This window comes from Pezoporus flaviventris, unplaced genomic scaffold (assembly GCF_033815535.1).
Source record: "Pezoporus flaviventris isolate CSIRO_AGI_PZ_B2104156 unplaced genomic scaffold, CSIRO_AGI_Pfla_v1 ptg000037l, whole genome shotgun sequence".
Classification (NCBI taxonomy): Eukaryota; Metazoa; Chordata; class Aves; order Psittaciformes; family Psittacidae; genus Pezoporus; species Pezoporus flaviventris.
The window spans coordinates 17,650,090-17,674,927 of NW_026892585.1; the positions used below are offsets into that span (position 1 = coordinate 17,650,090).

At 40.4% G+C, this 24,838-nt stretch overlaps 1 protein-coding gene across 1 annotated transcript in view; it reads right to left on the reverse strand.

Annotated features, from left to right (window-relative positions):
• Positions 1-24,838, reverse strand: part of ANKRD28 (ankyrin repeat domain 28) — a 117,706-nt gene that overhangs the window by 86,004 nt on the left and 6,864 nt on the right. The window lies entirely within an intron of this gene.

Below are 24,838 nucleotides of genomic sequence, written 5' to 3' on the forward strand. Positions count from 1 at the left end.
TTCTGCAGCTGCCAAAATGGATGGCTGCTCCCAAAACTGAGCAAGGAGAAATACAGGAACAGCCAAGAGTCTCACTCACTTGCTTTAAACCTTGCAAAGAGTCCTCCCCTCAATGCCCAGCAGGGAGGCAGCTCCCAGGAGGGCTCTTACACGCCCCTTCAGGATAAGAGCGTGTAAGCAACATTTATTCTCGTAAGTTACTTTTGCTATCAGTTTTTCTGTTATTTAGAAGATTAAAGGCACTCTCCTTAAAAAGCTGAGCAGTTCATTACTGAATTAAATTTCAAAAATTATACAAAGTATTAATTTAGAACACTAATTAAAGCTTTATCAGCCCAGGAATCCATTTATTTTATGTTTGGGGTTTGGGTGTTAGGTTTGGGTTTTTTAGTGCCATCAGAGGAAGTGGATGAGTCTGATTTTAACTGCTGTCCCCCAGAGAGACTCTGCACTCCTCCCTTCCCCACATGAACCATGCACATTCATATCCCTTTCCTCAGCCAGCACAGGCCCCTCTGTGATTCAAGTGCTCCAAACTTTTGGGTTCTTTTGCTGGTGAATTATTCGAGCCAGCCCATCACAGGCTGACAGCTGACACAGAGCAGTGGGAGCATTCAAACTGCTCACAGTGACAGAAAGCGATGCAATTGCTATGCAAAACCACACCCATGAGCTGAGCTCCCTTCATCAGCAATGTGTCAGAACTACTTCATTCCATTTTCCTTTAAATATCTCAAAACAGCCTTCTTGACACCTGAACTTCTCCAGACGTGTACACTATTGCAATCAAGTGCATCTCTCACAAAATCCATTCCAATTACACAAAAACTCACGACACGAACTCAAGTTTTTCTCCCATGATTTACAAATCACTCCTGGTAAGTTTCTTTTTAAAAGAGCACAGCATTTTGTCAGGTAGGAATGTCACAGATTATGTTACTGAACTGGCCCTACAGCACTAACAGCACTTCTAAAGCACATGACAATAGGAACAGGATAGAGAATTTTAGGGCCCAGTTTAAAAAAATGCACATAGAAACAATTTAACACACGAACAAGTTATGTATCACCATACAAGCACAGCAACGCAGTTACAGCCTTACACAGTTATCCCTAAATGACTTAAAAACTAAACTTGATGTTAGGTTTTTGTTGTTGGGTTTTGTTCGTTTGTTTTCCAAACAGGATCTTTTGGGGTTCATTTCTTCCAAAATCTTCCTAACACTGGCTTCAATCAGTGATTTATTTAATTAAGATGACACCTAAAGGAGAACTTGCAAAGTTCTGGCACTCCTAGAAGCCAACAAAACGCTTTATAAAGGAGTATTTATACTGTAGAATCAGAAAGATGGTATCAAAACAGAATACGTAACGTATGCGAACAGTACATTACTTATTTAAAACACGAGGATAAACTTTTGTGTACCCTTGACTCCAAAAAATCCACAGGCAACCAACCATTTCTTCAGAAGGACATGTTGATCTCTCAGGTTTGTTCTTGATGTACACTGACACCTCATGGACATTTAAAAAACTTTTAGCGCCTACTCTCTTAGTTCTGTCTTTCTCTGGTTTTAGAAACACAGTAACTTTTCTTTTACGTCTCATTGTCCTCTTTTAGAAACGTCCCCGGCATCATTTGGTCTATTGCTGATCTTCTCTTAATAAAATACTTAGCATTTGTTTGTGATGAGCAGGGGGACTGCGTCCCCAAACACTGAACCACGGAACGCAGAAAGACAAGGTATCTCTCTCCAGCTGGAACCAGGGACCTTTCCAACCCAAAGCCATTCTGTTATTGTATGATTACCTAAGAATGTCAACAAAATTCACCATTTCCAGTTTAATTTATGTCGAAGTAGCAAGGAGCTTTATTTCGCACTGTTGTACCATAGAAAGAAATGTAAAAGGCAAGGCTCCTTACAGATTTGCATTCTGCAGTAGGAGCGTGTTATCCTTCACTTTTCCCAAGAGGCTAACATGTATGAAGAGAACAAAACAACCCTCTGCTATTTCTTCCTTCTTGTTTGAGACAGAAAAAACAGCCCCTCCACCACCAAAAAAACCCCACCCAAATCCCATGTGACAAGGAAAAAGTCCGTAGCAATCTATGTAAATAGTCAAGTCACACATCGTACATCTCAAGTCTGATACACCAACAAACTACTCCTTGCTGAATAAAATGATGAAGTCTTCAACACTGAAAAGTATGAGAGTAATACAAATGCAATAGGCTGATAACACTTATTTGTTAGGGGTATTACCTCTCTTCCAAAATACTGCAAAGCTAATTTAATTAACGACATTCATGCAGTATTAATACACAGGGAAAAAAAAAAAACACAACCAACCAATTCTTTTGAAATACTTATCTTTACCTAAATCTGCAAGACAAAACTACTTCAAAGGATATTGTTAGTTCTTAAAAATTAAAAGAAGCTCCATCATGTCTTTTCTTTAGAGGTGCTACTGCAAATTTATTGATGGCGTACAGAACACTTGAATTTTGTTTTCTGAAGTGTTTCTGGCATTCCAAAACACAATATTCAAATATTTTGACAAAATCTGTGAGGCTTGACAGTTTTTATAAATAAAACTATAAAACCCAAATGTAATAAAATCCTTTACCTCATCTCTTTTCCATGCCTAAGGGAAGAGGAAATGATTCTCAAGTATCTACTCTTAATACAAACTTTGTTTTACGTTTCTTCTCAAGTGGACCTTGTGTAGCATTAAAACCAAACCAAAAAGGGCAGAAAGATTCACTTTGCATCCCAGAGAAAAAACATCCCATTAATTCCTTGTCCCACATGGCTCCTGGCTTTTAGCAGAGATGGAACAACCAAACTGCCAGTCAGCATATTTTCCCAACACATTCCATTTCACCCCAGCCAAAAAGCAGCAGCTGGTAGATTCCATTCATTGTGAAACAGCATATACTTTTCAGTCAATACTATCACCATCTGGTCAACAACAAGGGAAATATCGCATCTATTCTCATTTATAAAAGATTAAAATCAGGTCATCTTGAAGCACACACTTGAGAAAAAAATTCCAGTGTAACGCAGTTAAAACTAAAGCTTATTTTGCTCCACTCATATATATGAAAGAGCGTTAGCAACATGTGCAGAAATGGTAGATGATACTAACTACTATAAGCTTTGATAAGATGATACTAACTACCATATTCAGCTTTGCAACTCGGACAAACTTCAGATGCAGGCTTTCTGCATCAGGTGCCAGAATCAGTTAAAGACCACAGGGCAGGGCAAACAATAAAATAAAAACTAAATCAGCTATTACTAAGATTAGGAGAAAAATTAATTTTATATTCATCAATAGCATTGCTGATAGCAATTCAAGTTACAGCACCACACTATTTAGTAGCTGCTACATGAAATTTTGAAAGATCAAACAAACATGCACTATTCTGGTACCCATTACACACAAATAATGGATTTACATTTTGCGGGTTTATTATTATTGGACTGACAAAAATCAGCCCAAATGTCCTTGAGTTGAAGTCTCTTATCTACATACTACACGTTTTCAGATAACTTGTAGCTGTCTGGCAACCCAGTTTTCTGAATTGCTTATCCCAGAGAATAATTTTCAGCCATAACCTGTTAAAAGTGGACTAGTAAGCTCTGTCCAAAGACTATGCATCCTTCATCAAGTGCACTTTTTGGTACTATTTTAGCTAGCACTGTATTTCTGAACAAGGATGTCCACTGCTTTTGTATTTGTACAAGAGCAAGATAAGGTGTATCAACAACCATGCCTTTCAGTTTTCTAACTAAACCCTATTAACTGTTACCTTTACAGGCACTTCATCCCCAAGAAAGACACAGAGGAAAGGGGGAAACCAACACTTCTTTCCACCATCTGGAAGCCAAGACATTTTGCCTTAACAGATTGATTTGCTTTTAAATTGTGCTGGTTTGATTCCTGTTCAGGACAGGTCAGGGGAGGAAAAAAAAACCCCAAACATATGAAAGTGGTAAAGATCAGATGAGAGGACAGGTCTGCAACCTGAAGCTTCACACATCTACACCACAAAGCAGCCTGGCCTCCAGATTAAGGAACTAACAGAAACGTCTCATGTATATGTCATATATATGTCTCAACATATGCCTGTTTTTAATCTAATCTCAAATAAAAGGTATGAGGAACAGGGTGAGATGAGGCTGAAGGTAAATGGCCTCCTATTTTCTAACCTGGTGGTAGCAAGACTGAAAAAAACGCGTAAGTGCTGCTTCTTTCAGGGTAGGGATCTCCTTCAGTATCAAAACAGTACAGCTAGGAATAAAAACCAAACCAAGAAACAAATCAGAACTGATGAACATGCAGCCTGCTGATTAAAATGGCCTTATTCAGCTTTTACTCAGCAGTAGAGTCTGAAGTGACGTACACTAGCTTCTCAGGTAAATCCACTTCTGAAGTCAAGCAACACAAACTTCAACACTTTCCCAAAATCAAAACAATCTATGTATACACAGTTCTTCCAAAATTGTCACGAAAAAGATGACATTCACATCTCACTAAGTTCCTATGATTTTTTTGACCATGCCAGTTGTACATATCCTTCCCTCCATAAGGGCTTCAATTTTCCAAGAGGAATCAACAAAAAGTAGCATAAAAACTCAACAGCAAACAGCTGGCTTTTCAGCTCAGACCTATGGCAAGAAATTTCCCAGTAAAACTGTGGAAGTTGGGAAGGACACTGGCTTTATACCACTGGAGCAGTTATGTAAGCAAACTCTAATGTCAACTCTTGCCAACATGGACTACTTTGTTCAGAGAATCCATAGACGATACTCTAGCAATTCCAGCATGGGATAATCTCCCATTGGGAAGGACTTGACACAAATGCTCTTTCTGTAATTTCAGAACTACTTTTAAGTGCAAACAGTCTCAACCTATTTTCCCATGCTAGGAAGAAAAAAGGAATTATAGAATAGTTAGGCTTGGAAAGGATCTTAAGATCGTCTAGTTTCACACCCCCCCCCCCCTGCTGTGGGCAGGGACACCTCACACTAAACCATCTCACCCAAGGCTTCGTCCAACCTGCCCTTGAACATCTGCCAGGGATGGAGCATTCAAAACCACCCTTGGCAACCTATTCCAGTGCCTCACCACCCTAACAGGAAAGAATTTCCGGTTAGTATATCCAATCTAAACTACTCCTGTTCAAGTTTTAACCTGTCAGCCCTTGTCCTATCACTACAGTCCCTAATGAAGAGTCCCTCCCCAGCATCCTTGTAGGCCCCATTCAGATACTGGAAGGCTGCTATGAGGTCTCCACGCAGCCTTCTCTTCTCCAGCCTGAACAGCCCCAACTTCCTCAGCCTGTCTTCATACGGGAGGTGCTCCAGTCCCCTGATCATCCTTGTGGCCCTCCTCTGGACTTGTTCTAACAGTTCCATGTCCTTTTTATGTTGAGGACACCAGAACTGCACACAATACTCCAGGTGAGGTCTCACGAGAGCAGAGTAGAGGGGCAGGATCACCTCCTTCGACCTGCTGGTCACTCTCCTTTTGATGCAGCCCAGGATACGGTTGGCTTTCTGGGATGCGAGCACACACTGAAGCCGGCTCATGTTCATTTTCTCATCACCCAACACCCCCAAGTCCTTCTCTGCAGGGCTGCTCTGAATCTCTTCTCTGCCCAACCAGTAGCTGTGCCTGGGATTGCTCCGACCCAGGTGTAGGACCTTGCACTTGGCATGGTTAAACTTCATAAGCTTGGCATCAGCCCACCTCACAAGCATGTCAAGGTCCCTCTGGATGGCATTCCTTCCCTCCAGCCTATCAACCGAACCACACAGCTTGGTGTCATCGGCAAACTTGCTGAGGGCGCACTCAATCCCACTGTCCATGTCAGTAACAAAGATGTTGAACAAGACCGGTCCCAACACCGATCCCTGAGGGACACCAGTTATTACTGGTCTCCAGCTGGACATTGAGCCATTGATGACGACTCTTTGTGTGCAGCCATCCAGCCAGTTCTTTATCCACAGAGTGGTCCATCCATCAAATTGATGTCTCTCCAATTTAGAGACAAGGATGTCGTGTGGGACAGTGTCGAACGCTTTACAGAAGTCCAGGTAGATGACATCAACTGCTCTACCCCTGTCCATCAGTTCTGTAGCCCCATCATAGAAGGCCACCAAATTGGTCAGGCAGGATTCCCCCTTAGTGAAGCCATGCTGGCTGTCACCAAGCACCTTGTTGGTTTTCATGTGCCTTAGCATGCCTTCCAGGAGAACCTGCTCCAAGATTTTGCCAGGCACAGAAGTAGATGAGCTAGAGCCTAAACAGAAAGGCAACAGTCTTACTCAGGAGTCACTGTCATGAATGAACAGAAGAGACCCAAGTGAAAAAAGAATAACCTGACATTTCAAATGGAACAGTGATGCTCAGTCTTGAAAAGAAGACACATAAAACAGTTACGAAACTGAAGCAAAGAAAAGAAAAATCTCACAAGAAATCACACTGAGTGCAACTTCAGGTATAAAGCTGAAACACATCAAAAGTACTACAGCAGCAACGTAAGTCTACTTGTGTTCTCTTGAAGACTTCTACCACCTGCTATATCAATACAAGGTCTAAAAAAATTTTTATCGTGGCCTTACACAACCCCGAAACTATCAAAATAAACATAGGCAACAAAAGAGTACCACCACAAACACAGTTCGCTTGTTTTCAGGCTATAAAAGTTAAATTAGAGGCATCACTTCCTGACAAGTTTTACCTTTATTTTGCTTACCCATTTTATCTACACATACCTAGCTATTTGTATTTATTTATAAGTATAGCTAGCTATATTTAGCTATACTTATATAGCTATATTTAGCTAGCTATAGTTACCTTTCTCCAAACATGCAAAGGACAGAAACACTGCACACGGAACACTAGCTCAGGTTACTGGGCATACTGGTATAGGCTGGGATACAGTTTAATTTTCTCCACAGTAGATTGTATGAGGCTATGTTTTGGATTTGTGCTGAAAACAGTGTTGGTAACACAGGGATGTTTTAGTTACTACTGAATAGTGCTTGCACAGCACTAAGGCATTTTCTGCTTCTCACACTGCACCACCAAGCAAGAAGTCTGGTGATGTGGAAGAAGTTGGAAGGAACAGAGCTGGGACAGCTGGCTCACTGACCAAAGGGATATCCTAGACCAAATGACACCATGCACAGCACTAAAAGCTGGGGGGGAGAAGAAAGGCAGGGGATGTTCTGAGTGATGGCATTTGTCTTATTAAGTAACTGTTACACATGATGGACCCCTGCTCTCCTGGAGATGGCTGAACACCTGCCTGCCCATGGGAAATGGTGAATGAATTCCTTGTTTTGCTTTGCTTATGTGCGGCTTTCACTTTAGCTGTTAATCTGTCTTCATCTCAACCCACATGTTCTCTCGTTTTTACCTTTCCAGTTCTCTCTCCCATCCAGCCAGGGGAAGCACGCAACCGCTGTGTGAGGCTGAGCTTGCTCACCAGTTAAACCAAGCCAGAAAACAGCAGAATTACAGTAACATGCAACCTTGCCACACTTACCTTAAGCGGAATAAAGATACTGTTTAATTACATGTCCTTACTGCTTGGTGAGTTAGGGAAGTAGATATTTTTCAATTAAGAAGAATATCCATGATTCCAGTTTTCCAAGATCTCTAAATAGTTCAGAGATTTCCTGTATAGATCAGCTCTGTGAGGGAGACCAATAAAACTTACATCATACGACCAACACTGGATTTCCTTAAATTTCCTATTATGTTATTTCAATAAATAACCTGAGCATTTGAAGAACATCAGGAGAACAAGAAAATACAAAACAGAAATGCCAGACAGCTTTAAATGAATACAGAAATTCCTTACAATGAAAAGTGACATATGACTAGGTGCAGTAATGTTTACACAACATAACAAAGAAAGATTAACAATGGAGTAGAAATGGCCAGAAGGCAAAATCATTTCCTAGTTTACATGAAAAAAACATCAGAAGTTAAATAGTCTTTCACTACAATTAAATATAACCCAGCAGATCACAAGCTGGATATATTTTACAGAAACTACTACTGTCACCTCAGAACTAAAGCTTTAAAGTATGTTAAAACTGTTGCTATTGTTTACTGAGGCAAACAAACCCGTATCTTGGGTTGCTATTCTGTTTTCTGCTTGCAGAATAAGAAGCACAAGTGGCACATTGATACGCCAGCAGTTCTTGGGACAGAACTGGCAGTGTAGTCAGCAACACGTGAGATTTCCCAAGCCAGAGAGGAGACCACTGGAAGTTTCAGGGTACTTACTCAGCTGTGGCCCTTACTGCCAGTGTACTTTTTGCTGATGCATCTTTTTGGTGGACAAAAAGAAGGAATCTCTGCTTTTCCCTCCTCCTCTTGTCTGGAATGTTTACAAAGGAATCCTAGCCTCTGTGGAAGCCTCATTTATACCTGGTGAGTGTAATGTGTGTGACAGGGGGGAAGTAAACCTCAACATTCAGCTTCCATAGTTAAGAGGGCTTGTCGAATTAGGGCAAATGGAGAGGTTAAAAGCTGTGGTAAGCAGGTATGGAATCTTCCAAAATAACTGTATAATTACAGCAATCTTTAGAGAAGTCTTAATGATAAACTAATTACTCGGGTCAAAAAAGAATCCTCAGTCACCTTTCCAAACTGGGCAGAGCAGCAGGTGATGGACTGATTGCCCCAATATAGGCAAGGAGAAAAAGGGACTACTGCTGTATTTACCTGTTCCCAGTGTTTTCCTTGTGCTGCCACCACAGTTACCTTCCTAGCCCGTAAGCTGATCTATTAAAGCCCAACTGGCAGAAAGCTAGAATACTTTGGCCAATTCATCCCCCAAAGTGACCTACTGTAAGATCAGCTGAACACCAGTGCAAGAGGAGGGCGAGGAAACTCACCAGGGAGGGATATTAAGGGAGACTACTTTTGTAACACGGGCTTGAATTTACTGTCTTTTCAAACAGCACTTAAAGTAACTTTGCTCATCTGTGCAGATGCATCTTGGCGTCTGGTCTCATCTGTAATACAGGCTTTTAGTCATATTCCCAAATTATGCTGTAAATAAAGTCTTACTTTCTTTATGTTCTTAGAAAGAATGTACAAAAATTTCTGAGCAGTGAAATTACAGAGCAAAAGTCTATAAAGACCAGACAATAAATAGTGCAACATAATCAATGGTACTTAACCAGGGACAATGCATCACCTTTTCTGTATTTTCTGCACACACAGCCCCCATCATTCCGGTCCACACACAGTGCTCAGCAGCAGGTAAAGTAGACAGCATACATCAGATGCGTGAGCTGCACAGACAGCAAGTCACCCTCAGATTCGCACGACCACCCTCACTCCACCTGCAACACTCTCCCCTTACCCACATACTTGGCAAGCAGTTTTTGTTTAGATAAGCACAATGAAGTATTTTGAGCACTCTGAGTACTGGTCAGAGTATTAGTTCAATATACTTCATATTTTTATAAGATTTTTCATCAAAAGATACCCTGAAAAGAAATGTCTTAACAGGATTCAAACTTTGTTTCAGTAATACATCGCACGTTTTCCGATCTCACAATTACTGCTTTCTGAACTCTGCGTTTTTTAACTTGATCTTTGCGGTTGGATTTGTGCTTGCATTACACTGCTTTGAACTGTAGATTATTTCCCACAGTTGAGAGAAATCCAGAATCTCTAAGCTGAACAGCAGAATGATGAAACACGAAAGCTTTCTTTTGATGATTTTTCTTTCCTTTAAATTTCAGGCTGTCCAAGCAGTCCAACTGTTAATCCAAACAGTAATTTGGACAACTGCATGGGAATGTACAAAAAGTGCAAAGTAATACTCTTTTTCAGTTTGAAAGACAGAAGAAGAGCACGACCGCTGGAAATCACTCTTAAACAGCGCAGCAATGTCAAGTTTTGTCACTTGGTGGCAGCACACCAAAGAAAAACGAAACACTCGAGCAAGACGGCAAAACGTCTCGGTCAGCACATGCTCCTTTACGTCTCCCATACAAGCGCCAGAACTCCGCAAGGCTCTAGTGGGGTTCACAGATCTAACATTGGCACCTAAATTTTTAAGACTAGTGACTTCACATTCAAGAAGACATTAAAGGCTCAAAATTAAAAGAGCCCTACTTCAGTCTGACTAATGTTTACAGGTTCACCGGCCTCCACCAAGATTGGCATGCATTCCCAAGTGCATGCTAAATAACATTCCCAAGCAGGTGCAAGCATGGGCAAGCAAACAGAAGCAAAACTTGAAAGCGTGACATCCCGCTGGTGCTAACTCTTCATTCAAACAGAACTAAAGAGGGGACTTTGATTGAGACACACCATCAGTTTGGATTCCATTTCTCCCCATGCTGCCAGAAAACGCCTACAAACAGAACAGAAAACTCACTACAGTGATCTAAACTTCTCCTACTAGCATCTCTTCGACCACCTGATACCACTGCAAGCATTACATACGAAAGGCAGCACCACATGCAGTAAATACCGGACAGTGCTACTATGAACCATGACAATGAACCAGAACTGATAGCTTTTACCCATTTAAATAATTTATGCTAAGCAAAGGTCAGATTTATTAAATTAATAATAGGTCATAATAATGAAATAATTTAATAAACATCCAAGAAATGTCTGAAACTACTGCTACTGAAGCAGGAAGATGTAATGAGAACACAATGATCTGCTGTTCCTTGTCCTCTTGTTAATGCAGCAACAGCTCATTTACCACATGAGAAACAGTTTCTCTCGAACTGATCTTGTACACCAACATGTACAAAGCCAGACAAATAGTTGTTTTATTTCTGTAACTAGATGATAAACAGCTTTATTTTGCACTACTTGTACCCTACATGCCAGACTTACCTATGGCTAATAAGATACTACCATATGCTATCACATCATTATCATGCAAGTTGAAATGGAAGTTTTTAGATGTATTTTCTATGTATTAAATGTCGATCAGCATAATTTCAAGATCTTAAACATTTAATAATGATCCCATGCAAAAGCAATAAAGTACTTATAGTATGATTTTTTTTTGTACTATGCATAAGCTGATATTATTCAAATACTTGACATCTGAAACAAAGAATTTCAGAGAACAAACTATCATTATTCAAGCATTAGGGAGACTGAGTCATCACATTAAGCTAAGCATAAGGAAATACACTCCACATGAAGCACAGAAAAGCAACTGTGATATTTAAAAATATAAAATAAATTCTAATAGAGGGGATAAGCTTTCCCTCCCTTCCTCACACCTGACCAAATAGCTTATTGTTATCTGCAGTCTGGTATGGCCCTTCAATTTGATCAGCTTTATTAAAACTACACTTTCATCGGGGGACACAAACACACACATGAAACAACTCAGCCTAATCCATCATAACAGCAAAAAGATAAAATGGAGACCGAGAGATGAAAGCAAACAGAAAGCAAGATTAGCACGGCAGTTTGCCATCAGAGGGAGTACAAGCCTTAAACAAAGGCATTCAGCTTCCAGGGGAGAGCAGACATGCAGCTCCCGGGTGATTATGAACACCTACACAGGTTTAAGGGAGGGCTGGTCCTCCACATTTTTTGTTGATAAACAGCATATATGGGAAACAGCGGCAAGAAAACAAAGAGAGCTGTAAAACAGAGCTACTATACAGTTTTGATACAAAGACAGACACGGCTATGGGATACTGAACAACAGCTTGCAAGATCTGTCCATTTAAATTAGTAATACTAAATAAAAGTTAGGAAAAAGGTGCTCCTGGTTGGCTTTCTCGGTAAGCTTACTGCCTTCAGAAGTACAAAAGGATACTGCATGCATTGCCATATGGAGCTTGATTTTGGGTCTGACTGAAATGAAAAGGGACAAGCAAAACAAACAAGGCGCTCATCTATACATTAGCCTGTGCTTTATCCCATGCTCTCACTTCTCCCTTGCTGCTGTTCAGTGCCAAGTGTGACTTAACAGGCTGTACCCTCCTCTGCACTACCTGTTAAAAGTAGATCCTCAGCTGAGGCATGGATAAAAGAGGGGAGAACGATCCTACTAAAACCGAAAGTAACACCCACCCTCCCCCAAACCAAACACACAAGTTCCCAAGTCTCCTTTTCCTGCTGCTAGAGAGGGAAGACATAACCCCTTTCTCAGCACATTCAGGACCTACTGGATGAGGTCTAGTTAACACTGAAGCTCTAATAGACTCAGCCTAGTTGAGCAGGGAGAATGTTTGCCAATTTACTCATGGCCCAAGGTGCAGAATACATTAGCTTCCTAACACTAGGTAAGTAGTTACCTATATTTCAAAGGTACTGAAGAAGTAGCAGAGTAGGGTTACAGTACCTCAGGGTATTTTCTACATGCGAATGGTGGAGCAACTTTCTTAGGAAATCTACATTTTTCCTATTTAAAAGTGGCCTCCACAAAATCAGCAGAATTCACCTTTTAAAATGTAAGTTAGCTTTTTAAAATTAAATCAACTGCATTTTAGTCGGGGGGGGACGGGGACGGGACACCCAAACCAAACCATCAAAACCAAATGCAAACAAACAAAATCCCTGCAAGCCCAATTGAGAAAGGAAGGTGAACCAAAACCTGATTTACAGCAAAATTATTCTACTTGGGGAGGGGGGAGGGAAACACTCTTTTTCACAGGAATCAAAAGCTGGAGGAACATACTTGGTGTTAAGTACCTCGCCTGCTTAGGACAAGTGTAAATGAGTCATACCATCTGTACTCACATTCAAAGGATAGTCTGGCAAGATAGCAGGGAGAACACAAAGCAGTATGACGCTCTGCTCTTAATGCTATGGAAGCATTTAAACTGGGGAATAGAGGAAGACTTACCAGTTAAAATAGGAACTACCCACATTAAAAAGACATTGCGCACCTTATTCTCAGAATCTGAATTATTGGTAGAATTCTACACAGTAACCTATAGTACTACAGATACTATAGACTGACATATAAAGGCGCTGCAGAGGCTGATTAATGTTGTATTTCATATGAATATATTTATCCCACAGAATAATGCAAGAGACGATCAAAGTAGAAAGCTAATAGATAGTAGCAAGAAGTCATTCCAGAACATCAATAATTCAGAGAGAAGCTATTTAAGATAACCATTTGTTACAAAGACAAGACAAAATGCATCCAACAGTAACAAGGCTGGCAAGCAGCCTTCTGAACAGAGTTGTGCTGATCAGAGTAAAGCAACAACCACACTGGAAGAAAAAAGGGACCTTGCAAAGATGCGGTGTGAGACTGACCCCAGCAAAGGGGGCAGAGGTCTCATCCAGACAGATGTGTTGTGGCACTATCTGAGTGAAGGTGGACAAAGCCAGTCCCAACATCTGCAGCAGCATGCCTCAGACGTCTCATCCCAACAGAATGGATCTGTGTGGGTGAGGGACCTGAACTCACGGAAACCATAACCAAGGTGTAAAGTCTTATCATGAAACAAATTATTAATACTGGAAAAATGTGCAAAGCTTGGGTTTGTTTTTTTCTTTTTAAAAGTCCTTAAACTACATGGAAGGCTGAACATTATTTATTGTAATAAAAACAATACATTTTAAAATGCAAACCCAAGCTTTACTTTCAATCTCAGGATATGTAAATTGACATATAAACTCACAGAGGGTAGATTTAGACTTAGATTTAGTTGACACTTAAACTAACAAAGGGTAGATTTAAATGAGACATTAGGAAGAAGCTCTTCCCTGTGAAGGTGGTGAGGCACTGGCACAGGTTGCCCAGAGAAGCTGTGGCTGCCCCAGCCCTGGCAGTGTTCAAGGCCAGGCTGGATGTGGCTTGGAGCAACCTGGTCTAGTGGAAGGTGTCCCTGGCCGTGGCAGGGGGTTCAGAAACAGATGAGTTTTAAGGTTCCTTATGACCCAAACCATTCTGCGATTCTATGATTTTTTACATCAGTTCAGAGTCTGTAGTACTAAATTATGCTACAGACTGTTTCAACATAGCACAAACACGTAGCTTATTTATGATGGTTACTTTTAAGGTAGAATAGTTACAGGAAGGACAACAAATTCTCCCAAAGATATTCCTGACATCTCAGAAGCTAGAAGGGATGAGAACAGACATCCGCCTACTGTTCCAAAACCCTTGTGATAATTTGTTTATACCAGGCTTCGAGGAGCATTAAAAGCACAATTAATTTAAAATGGCATCTCACTCTCTCCTCCTGCCTTCATCTTTCAGTTCTTTGAGAAAATTGTTCACTATCCTAAAAAAAAAAAAAAAAAAAAAAAAAAATCTGGAAAAGAAGAAATAAACCAACTTATGTTGGTTTATTTACTTTAACTTTTTTGCTGGTAAAATCAGGCATGTTATTGCAGTGCATTCTGCAGGTTATATTAATAGCATTTACAATTCCCAGTAGGTTTAGCAGCAGCAGCTATTCACAAAGATGTCTGCCCCCAGTAATCACAGTTCACAAGCAGGCACATTAACATAAACCAAGTATCATTAATATATATGTCCAGCTGTGAACAGAGTTGATTTGAGGGGAGGAGAGGATGTGAGGGGGGGTAGGAGGATGTTATAACCATAGCACTTCCTCAGTGACTACCTATTTACCAACGACTGCCACTCAGAGGCGCTTCACAGGCAAATGAAGCAGTAACTCAAAGCTGTTTCCCTATGAATTGGCAGAACTGTCAGAGATCATGGCAAAAGTATGATGCCATTTTTAAACGGAAGTAGATTCAAAAATAGATTTAAGAGCACTCCTGCTGTTGGATCCTACTTAATGATTTGCTATTCAGAAAAAAAGCTTTGAGCTAGAACAGTTCCCTAGCACAAAACAGGAGGTGAAATAATGAATCTGCAAGCCTGGAGAATCTTGAATATATGAAGCACTGCAAATGACCTAAGTGAAAACACGTGTTGATCCTCTCATGTTCACAACACTGTTGAAAATCAAAAATGACCAAGGCAGAAGAGTAAGATCCTCCAGAGATTCCAGAGACCTTTACCTACACGTTATTTCAGCGTGTGCACATGGATCTCCTCAAACAATAACTGCATGCACAAAAAGTCATTATCAACTTCAAAATTTCTTATTATATACCTAGGATTGAGATAGTTTAAAAAAAGCACAAACAAAACCAACCCTACTACAGCTGAGATACCAGTTTTACAGTCCTCAATTTCATTTTTACTACTCTTTTTAAGTGCTTCAGAAAGAATTTCAGTTAAAAAAATGGGGAAGGAAAGCAAGTTGAAGATGGATTCTGATCTGACATAACACTAAAAGGACTGATAAAAAGGCAGACAATAGCATTGCTTCTTAAGCTGAGGGAACAAATCTTTAAATACTGTTTCACACATCTTTTAGCAAGGTAATTATCTGGATAAAAATAAGGAAGCGTGCCATGAGTCACAGCGGTTCAGATGTGAATCAATCCATCAAGAAAGTTCACAACCAGGACAGGATTTTTTTTAGAATCTACAGCTACTTTTCAAACACACTGTACTTTAGTAAGACCAGAACAGTCATGCTTTCCAACCTGAACAGGCTTGTCACATTCAAAGAGGAGTTTAGAATTCACGAATTGATGTTCATACATGTTAAAATCAAAGAAGAAAACACAGGTTCAGAGCTATTTGAGTACACATTTGCCCATAGTGAGTTACTTCTCAAAGGTCACAGTTTGGCTTCACAGAAACCTCAGTGCTCGAAACACAAGAGAACTGAAGAGTTAAAACCCCTCAGGTTATTACCATGGAACACTGCCTTTCTGGTACATAGCTGTCACATGTTTTAGAACAGCCACTGGAAAACAACAGTTAAAATGGTCATTGGGTAAAGGGAGGAAAGCATCAAATACTTTAGCTATCTGCCAAGGAGCAAAGATCAGACTTGATCAATAGTATTTCTAGGACAGCAGGGTGGCAGTTGCTGAGGGAACCTTGTACCAGTTGTATCACCTTTAAGAACTTCTGTATTTAATTAATGGGATTTAACCACCACAACTTTATTTCCATGTATCTAAATTTTAACATTTCCAGTCAACCTAATATGAGGGTGGGAAAAACACAGGGTTAGGAGCATTTCAGAAAATACTGTGAACCTACACACCCATCAGAAAGGATTTGTTTTATCATTCTATTTCAAACAAAAAATACGCACTTGGGAAATGAAATTAAGTGATGGGCATAAAAAGAATGTCTACTGGAAACATTCAGCTCCTACATTAACACAAGCAAATCAGCATATATAAAAACCTCCATGGACTTTCCTTTGGGGGGGTGGGAAAGTAATACATTTTAAAAGGCTATCTTTAGAGTGATTTTTCGAAAGCAAAAACAGAAGTGCATCCAAATGGCCCCACTGGATCTTTAATGAGAAAGTGCTGCTAACACATACAGAATAACAGTGCATGTGGTCATTTGGCCACCAACCCAAGCTGTCAACTTAATCCTACTATGTCTTCAAAAGGCCATTTAAAAAAGAGGCAGAAAACCATAACAAAATATATGGAATAAGCAGGTTTTGGAACAAACTTATGAGTATGCAATTTCATATAAACATCTCCAGAACTGCTGGTGCACATGGAGTTTTGTTGTTGTACCAGCCTCCAGGCTACTGTTACAGGACAAAAACATGGCTTTAAGGTGGGACACATCAACTATTTCTCTCAGAACAGAGGTGTTAACTGTCAAGCTTTTCACACAGCTCAATGCAAGCTGTAAAAGAGAACTGGCCAGCAGACTTGAGGCATAATTTCAGCATATGGATGCAGCAGCGCTTCACCTTACAAGCGGTCCAGATCAGTCAATGACAGGTCAGGTATCTGAGCAAAAAGCATGATTTGTGTTTTACGGCTCAGTGTGGTTCCATGGGAAATGCAGAGGACACTTCCACATGCTCCAAACCCAGTTGCTTGGATAGGATATAGAGCTCAGCAGCCAAACATCTCTTATCTGCACTCTGCCAATTGCTTAAAGCTTCAGTCACTTCCACATGAATGCAAGAGCAAAGTTAGCATTGTTACCTGCTATGCAGAAGCAGCATAGCTGACTCGGCTGCATTAATACAGCCTGCAAAGGGGAGAAAGTCAGGTACCAGAAGCTGGTCATCTTCTCTGTCTGGTCAGAAGACTACTGTGCATAGGGGCACAGCTTTTAAGTTCAGTAGGACGGGTCACTACACAAGAAAAAGTGGGGTTTGCAGGAAAAATTAAGGAGTAAAGAAAACATTTTAAAAAATGCTATTAAATTTTCACAGACAATGGAATACTGAAAGGGGTGTGAAAAGACAGGTTAACTGCTAGAGATAAGCCCACCTGCACGGTAGACACAGACATTCCCACGAAAATCAATCCCAAGTAATGCCACCAACCTAAAGCTGAACACTTAAACCAAACAGAGACCTTCCTCATTTATAGCTAAAGTGGCCTTACACTGACCAAACAGAATTCACTTCCAAACTACATACGGTTACCTCGAGGTGCAGCACTCTTTAAAATAAATAAAACAAGTCAGATTTTTCCTTGACAGACAGGAACCCAAGGAGAATGGTGCCATGAGGAACTGTAATGTTTTTTACTTCTTCAGGGGTGACAAGGATAGGGGTCAGATGGGAAAAGGTTGGGAAAGGACAACCTTCCAAACACAGAACCAAAGAGTGATGTGCACTTAATGGGACGCAATCCAAAACAACTAAAATCAGGACAAAAGAACCACCCTATAAAATAATATTCCAGCAAGCATACCACATCTCTCCACAGCAGTGAAGCAGTGCTGCAGCAATTTCTCTGCCCTCTGTCCTAGACTCTTTAAATCCCTCCACATAGGGAGGAGAACAAGCAAACTACCACTAAATACTTGGGAAGAATACACCTCCCTACCAGGTGTACCCCTCATCAGAACAGACAGCTGACTGCTTTACTAACACTTTAAAAGCTAATTTCTACCTATATTTAGATGAAGGGCAGACACAGCCAAATCAAAGTAAATTACCCTGGTTTCTATTTTTGCTCTCTGAATGCATTTACATAGCATGCAATAATCTTTACAACGCATTAATTACTTCACTTTTATTACATTTGCTGTACCTAAAAGTATGATTTTATCAGGGCATTTGATAAAACCAGAAAACGATGAAAAATATTTCAAGCTGGTTTGACTACACGTGCCACTAATTAAAAAGCTTCTAAAAATGTCTTGAATTAAGCCGTCGTATGAAGGAACTACTATGGACAGTTAGGGAGCTGAATCAATCACTTGGGGTTGGTTACAAAGCTGTCAGTTTCAGTATAAGTACAACTGTGCCAAACTTCGTAAGAGCAGCTTTTCTTTTCCCCAGCTTCTTCTGGTTTTCAACAGTGAACAAGCCAAGTAAGAGAAGTAATTGTAAAGAAAATACCATTTGTTCCAGAAGAGGCTACTGTTGTCTAATACCCCTTTCAAGCAGTGAACTTTCACAAACTCGTTCCAAGTGCTTAGCTCATGACTTCCATCCATGAAACTGTTCAAATTTAATCCTTTGGCAACAAATATACATACACTATTTAAGCATCTTTTTTTTTAATTCTTTGTATACAAGCAGATGGTAAACTTAGATCTTAACAAGTTATAGTCATGTATTTCCCTAATGTAACTTTTAAATTAGAAATTTCCCTGTCCTGTTCGCTACATCCTCGAGCTGAACGCTCCCTCGAAGTTCCCACAATCCACGCCAATAAACCACACTGAAAATAGATTAACCTTTTGTCTAGTCTTATCACTAAGAACCTTTGTACAAAATAATACAAAAAGCACAACAGAAAGTACAGCGTACCTCTTGTAATATAGAGAACATTAAGTACAGAAGAGCAAGAAAATGACCATAAATGCCATGTAATTCACAGTATTGAACCTGATTTTTAAACACTAATAGACACAGGTGTTCTCAGAACTTTGTATACTTCTAACAGCTTTCATTTAGATCAGCATAGTTGAATAAGATTCTGCTATCACCTCATACTCCCTTCTTCTGACACAGAAAAGATAGAACTGGATTCTTACATAAGATTTCTTACGTATCAAATTACTTTTTGTCCTGGGTTCAGCAGTAGCAGTCATTTTTCTCCTCCTTGGTAGCTGGTGCAGTGCTGTGTTTTGACTTTCGGCTTGGAACAGAGCTGATAACAATGATGTTTTGGTTTGGCCAAGGACTTTGTGAGGCTCATGCTCTGCCAGGGAGGAGGGGAAGCCGGGAGGAAGCAGAGACAGGACGCCTGACCCAAACTGACCAAAGAGGTATTCCATACCACAGCATGTCATGCCCGGGATGTAAGTGAGAGTTACCTGGAAGGGCTAATGGACTGCGGGGTTGGACGAGGTATCGGTTTGTGCTTGGTCGGGCTGGGGGGACGAGTTACCAGTCAGCTGGTGGTGAGGTGTTGTATTCTCTTCCCTTGTTATTTCCTTTATCATTGTTATTATTGGTGGTAGCAGTAGTGATTTGTGTTACACCTTAGTTACTAAACTGTTCTTATCTCAGCCCGTGGGAGTTGCATTATTTTCGATTCTCCTCTCTGTCCCTCTGGGAGTAGGGGGAGGGAAAGAAGGCGGGGAGTGAGTGAATGAGCTGTCTGGCTGGGTTTAAATCACAATACTTTTTTAATTAACACTTTGCAAAATACTTCTTTACTGAATGTTTGTCAGCCTGGTGTCCTGTGTGCCTCCCCTACCACTGCGTTCCATTTGTGTGGTTTACACTTTTATTTCACCTATTTGGGCTTTGACACCTACCAGGACCAGCACTAACACTAATATCCTCCACTCACCTGCTCTACAGCCTACAGCAGACAGATGACCTGCTCATGGAGCAGCCCCTGGAGGACTATGATTTTTAAGCAAATATATAAAAAATAAAAATCAAAAATGTTGTTGCAGAGCAGTTTCAAGAACAAGCATAAAGCAGAGGCTGTAACCTGACCTTCACTGAGTCTTCCCAGCTTCTAAATAAACAATTATGAAGGCCAAGGGCTCTAAGTTAACCCTTCTGTATTCCTTACTTTTTAACTAAAACTACTTATAACAACAACACCTCCTAAGAAACATACAAGTGGTATGTATACAGCTCTTTGGTGAAGACTGACAAGTGTGATTTCATTATACCTTTACTTTCCAAAATAATTATTCCCAGTGCAATCTTACAGTCAAGATATTTAAAACAAACAACAAAAAGACCCCAAACCACCACCAAACACTCAAGCTTTGTATCACTGTTTATACCAGAAAATTAAACCAGAGTCCAATGCATGAATGCCCTCAATCGTAACCCACTGATTTGAACAGCTCTGCAGCAGGATCAAACTGGGAAGCAGAATGAAGTGAGGAAGTCCATTTTGATAAGGTTTTCATTAATGGCAGTTTGAAACACTATCTTTTCCAGCTGCTGATAAAAATATTTGCACAGCCAATGTGCTTATGTTGTGGTATCCCATACAACCATACTAGGTGATATGTGGAATATAAACCAGTAAGCTTAACTAGTGGTTATAATTCAATTTCTCAGAGAGCAGAGATGAAATATTTTCTTCCATTACAGAAGACTTCAATTTATTCCTAGGCTGACATGCTTCATTAATTATTGTTTGTAGAGAAGTGACTACTTACTATTTTAGCTTATGCCAACTTAGTAATTTTTCTACAAGTGTATTTTCTTACTAGATATTTCCCTGCCCCAAGCATGTATCTTCCCTCAGGGAGATAGGGGGATCACTAGTCACAACAGGCATGGCTCCAAGCTGTCACTGGATGGTCTCCAAGAATTAGAGCCGCACATATAGAAGCATACAAGGGAGTTAAGAAGTTGAAGGGCCCTCTGTGCATACATGTTTCTCTGAGGGAAAAGGCTGCAGCAAGTTCAGACTACTTTTGCCATACAATTTTCAGTTAACTGGACTACCCAAACACCATCTTATACTTCCCTTGCAACCTCTCGAGAACAGATGAAGGGAAGAAAAAGTCTTTTTGATGTAATTTTCAGAGCTCTAATGTAAAACTATGAGTAGTAGAGCACGTTATTAGCCTAATAAGGGAGAAAAATGACTTTAAAATGCTGCATTTTAAAGAAAGCTGGCATGCTGTCATACGTGAGACTGGAAAACGTTGAGGACCCTGAAAGGCAGCACATGTGGTAAACAAGTATGTTACAGAAGAATTTTTCTTGTTTCAGTGTTTTCACAGTCAGTATAGTCAACATAAGATGTTATAAACAGAAGCAGGCATCCTTAAGACCCTAGGTTCTCCCACAGTTAAAGAGGGATTCACAACCACACTCAAACCCCAAAACAATCTGGAACCAGACAAGAAAATTAAGAACACTGCTAACTTCCAAAACATACTCTAAGAAGTTCCAGGCCAAGAGTGTTAAAGCTACTTTCCCAGGGAGGCTCAAGGCAGACCACATTCAAATTCCTCCAATCCTCTCCCAGCCCCCAAACCAAAAGACACTCACAGAAGGCACTTCTTGACTGCTGTTACAAAGAAAGACATTGGAGTAAGTTTATCTGAGCCAAAACACTCCTTTCTAGCTCTTACTAAGGAAAACTTTCAAGGAATAACTTTGCAGTCATTTGCTAACCTAAATAATTCATCGGTCCTCCCCCTTTTCACCACTTGCAGAAGAATAGAATGAGGGACTGCTTAAGCTCAGCTACAACCAAGCATCAAACTGTGGCCTCAGGCAGGAGATTCAATCATCACTGTTAGAAACTTTGCAAATGAAAAAATATATCCCAAGAAGCAGCTTGTCATTAAACTCCATCCTAAACCTGTGAAACTCCTACCCTTTCATCAAAATGTACTTATCCAAAGACTGAGGTTCATTCAGGCAATGTACCTATTCCATTTCTTACACATAGTCCTACCCTAGTCCCTACCAGAAATACAGGCATTCAGTCCTTCATGTATTTCCTTCTCCTATCTGGCAGTTGGCCTTCACTGAATTTCTAAGTAAGTCACGTAATTAGCAACACTTTGGCTGTTAATTAACCTTGTAAAAGAAGAACAGAATAACAAGAAAAACCTATCTTGATGTTTCTGCCTACACTGAACCTTGCTTGCTACAGGTCACTTTCATGGCTTCTTACCTAATAAAAACCCCATGACAGTGCAAATACACACCAAAGCAGTTGCCACCTCACTTCTGCAACCACACCATACAGTATGCAAACTAAGAACCTGGCATTTTGAACAGGCACCCTGTGACGAGTCATTGCTTCACAGCCATGCTACATGTCACTGCGCTCTACACAAGACCAGGTCTTGAAATCTTCAGGTCAAATGACATCATTCCAACAATCCCTCCTTTCTTGAATTATTCATCCTACTTTTACAAGCTATCTTGCCCAGGAAGAAGTGGTGTCAGGCAACACAGTGGGCAGTGTAGTTATGATATAGAAAAAACAAGGGGGTAGGGGGCTTTTGAGAGCATGTCTAAAACACATGTACTTCAGTAGAGGCAGTAAGGGCTCCCACAGTGCAGAAGGCTCAACTCCAGCAGACATTTCCTGCAGACACATTCGTCCTTTCTTTGGGTCCAGCTAAGTGTGCTGACTGCTACCACAAGACCAAGCTTCAGGCCTAGAAGATTTATTTCTGCTTGTGGTCATTCAGAAAGCAAAGAGAAAGTTTTCTATAGAACCTACTCCGGAGTGACAGTTCCAAACAACTTTGCAACACCTCCAGCCAGCATGGAGAAGAGCACTGCTAATACCAGTATGGCAAGCTTCCAGGGAAGGGGAGCCGAACTTCTCCTGTGACAGTCTCCACAGACACCGCTGGCATTGCTACTCCTCCTGCCATTCGAACAGATACTATTTCTTTGGCTTATGTAAGTTCCAGAGAAGGACTTTATAGAAGGAAACGTAGCTCACTGCTCCCCCATGTAAGGGATTGGATGTAGAGACAGGAAACCAGTGTGATACCCTAAATACTTACAGTATTTTTTACAGCCACTGCAACAGCTAAAGAGACTTTCAGAGCAACCTTAGGTTGAATTACACAGATGTCATCAACAGCTTTTTAACTCATGCCTGTTTTTCTGCAAAATTCTACTTGTGGGCACAGACAGTAATCTTTCAACAGCTGTGTGCTTATGGATGGAAAGAAACAGAACACAGAATCATGGGGTAGAAGTGGAAGAAAAAAAAAGATGAGCTAGATGGTTACTAAGGGATAAAGAATGATACAGGATGTTAATGGCATTTGCAGCCTTTCAGGTGACAGAGAAGTGAGAAGAAAAAGTGTTCTTCTACAAGTCCTCCTTAACACTGAAAATTGCCTCCCCCAGAATGAAAGAACACTATTATTATTTATTATTTATTTATTTCAGGCAACAGATACAGCTGAGCCATAAAACAAAATATTGCTCCTAGAACTGAGACAGGAGCAAAAGAAATGAAAGCTATCAGACGGCACCAGTACATAGTTCTGATTTGGCAAACAGACTGCACAGCAACACATTATTAAGCATATGACCACTTTCGATTGATCCTCATGTTTTAGCAAACATTAGCAAGAACCAAACAGAACTCTGTAGTTACAAAGGAACTGAGGCAAAGGGAAGGTAATTCCATTAACATGCTATATCTGAAGCATCCTTGTACCATGACTTGGGATGTTTCACTAATTCAAAGCAATGAGTAATAATGTAACCAAAAAAATAATGTTAGCATTTTGTTTTTCTTCACTTGCTTATTTTATGCGTGCTCTCCCTTCATTTTAGCCTACCAACAATACTTTGTGGGGGGACGCTGGTGAGAGAATGAAGTATTAGCAGAGGCAGAGTAAAAGCAACAGACACCACACAGAGATCCGAGACAGGAAAGAGGCATGAATGCTTAGGATGAAAAGAAAGGCGCTGCACAGACTACCTGACCACTATCATGAGCAATGGACACAAGAAGCAGATGACCTAAATAAAGGACATGGAACAAGAGAATACCAATTACCCCTAACATTATACAAAACTGTGTCTGCAGCAATGGATTTAAATGACTGCATTATGCATTAGTTACAGATTATGTTAGTATATAAATAACTACAGAACTTCCTGAAAGGGGGGTTTGGTTTGTTACTTCTTTTTTTCTTCCCAGCTCAGCTGTCTGTGACTCAAGTCCTTCAGCTATAAGTTAGGTAGATCCTTGGTCTCTTGAGCTGCCAGCTGCTGGATGACCACGTTCCTGAATGGAAGGTTCGACCTCCTCCCTGTTTAGAGGTACCAGTACAGCTGGAGCTATCAAAATGTAGGACAAACAGCAAAATTTTTAAATGAAACACTGAATTCCTCATGATTGCCAGAATTTCTGTAAGCATTAAAATGGCTCATTTTGTCCTCAATGCTTTAACTACTGCAGTTCCATTACCATTTTGTCATACTGACTAGAATCCTTGCTTGTGCCCCCTTCTCCTCCTTCCTTAAGGTAATGTTATATTTGCTTTCCTGAAGTTTAAATAAATAATGCAGATGTACTCATGTTTTCTTTTCTGTATGGGATGGAAGTACAGGATTTCAGCATAAAGTGAGAGTGAACCTCAAGTATGACTGCAGAATAACCAAGAATAACTTATAAGCAAATGCTCATCAGCTGGAATTAGGAAGCCCGTTAAGTGACAGTTCACTGCTTGAGAGTATGGAAGCATTAAATATTTAGTATGGCTTCACAGCAGTTCAGGAATCGGTCAGAAATAGAATAACCCACACAAAAAGGCAAGGTTACGTTCAAAACCTAACATTCACTAGGTTCTCCTAGCATGAGTCAGTTATAGTTAAGAGGCATTCTTTCCTAC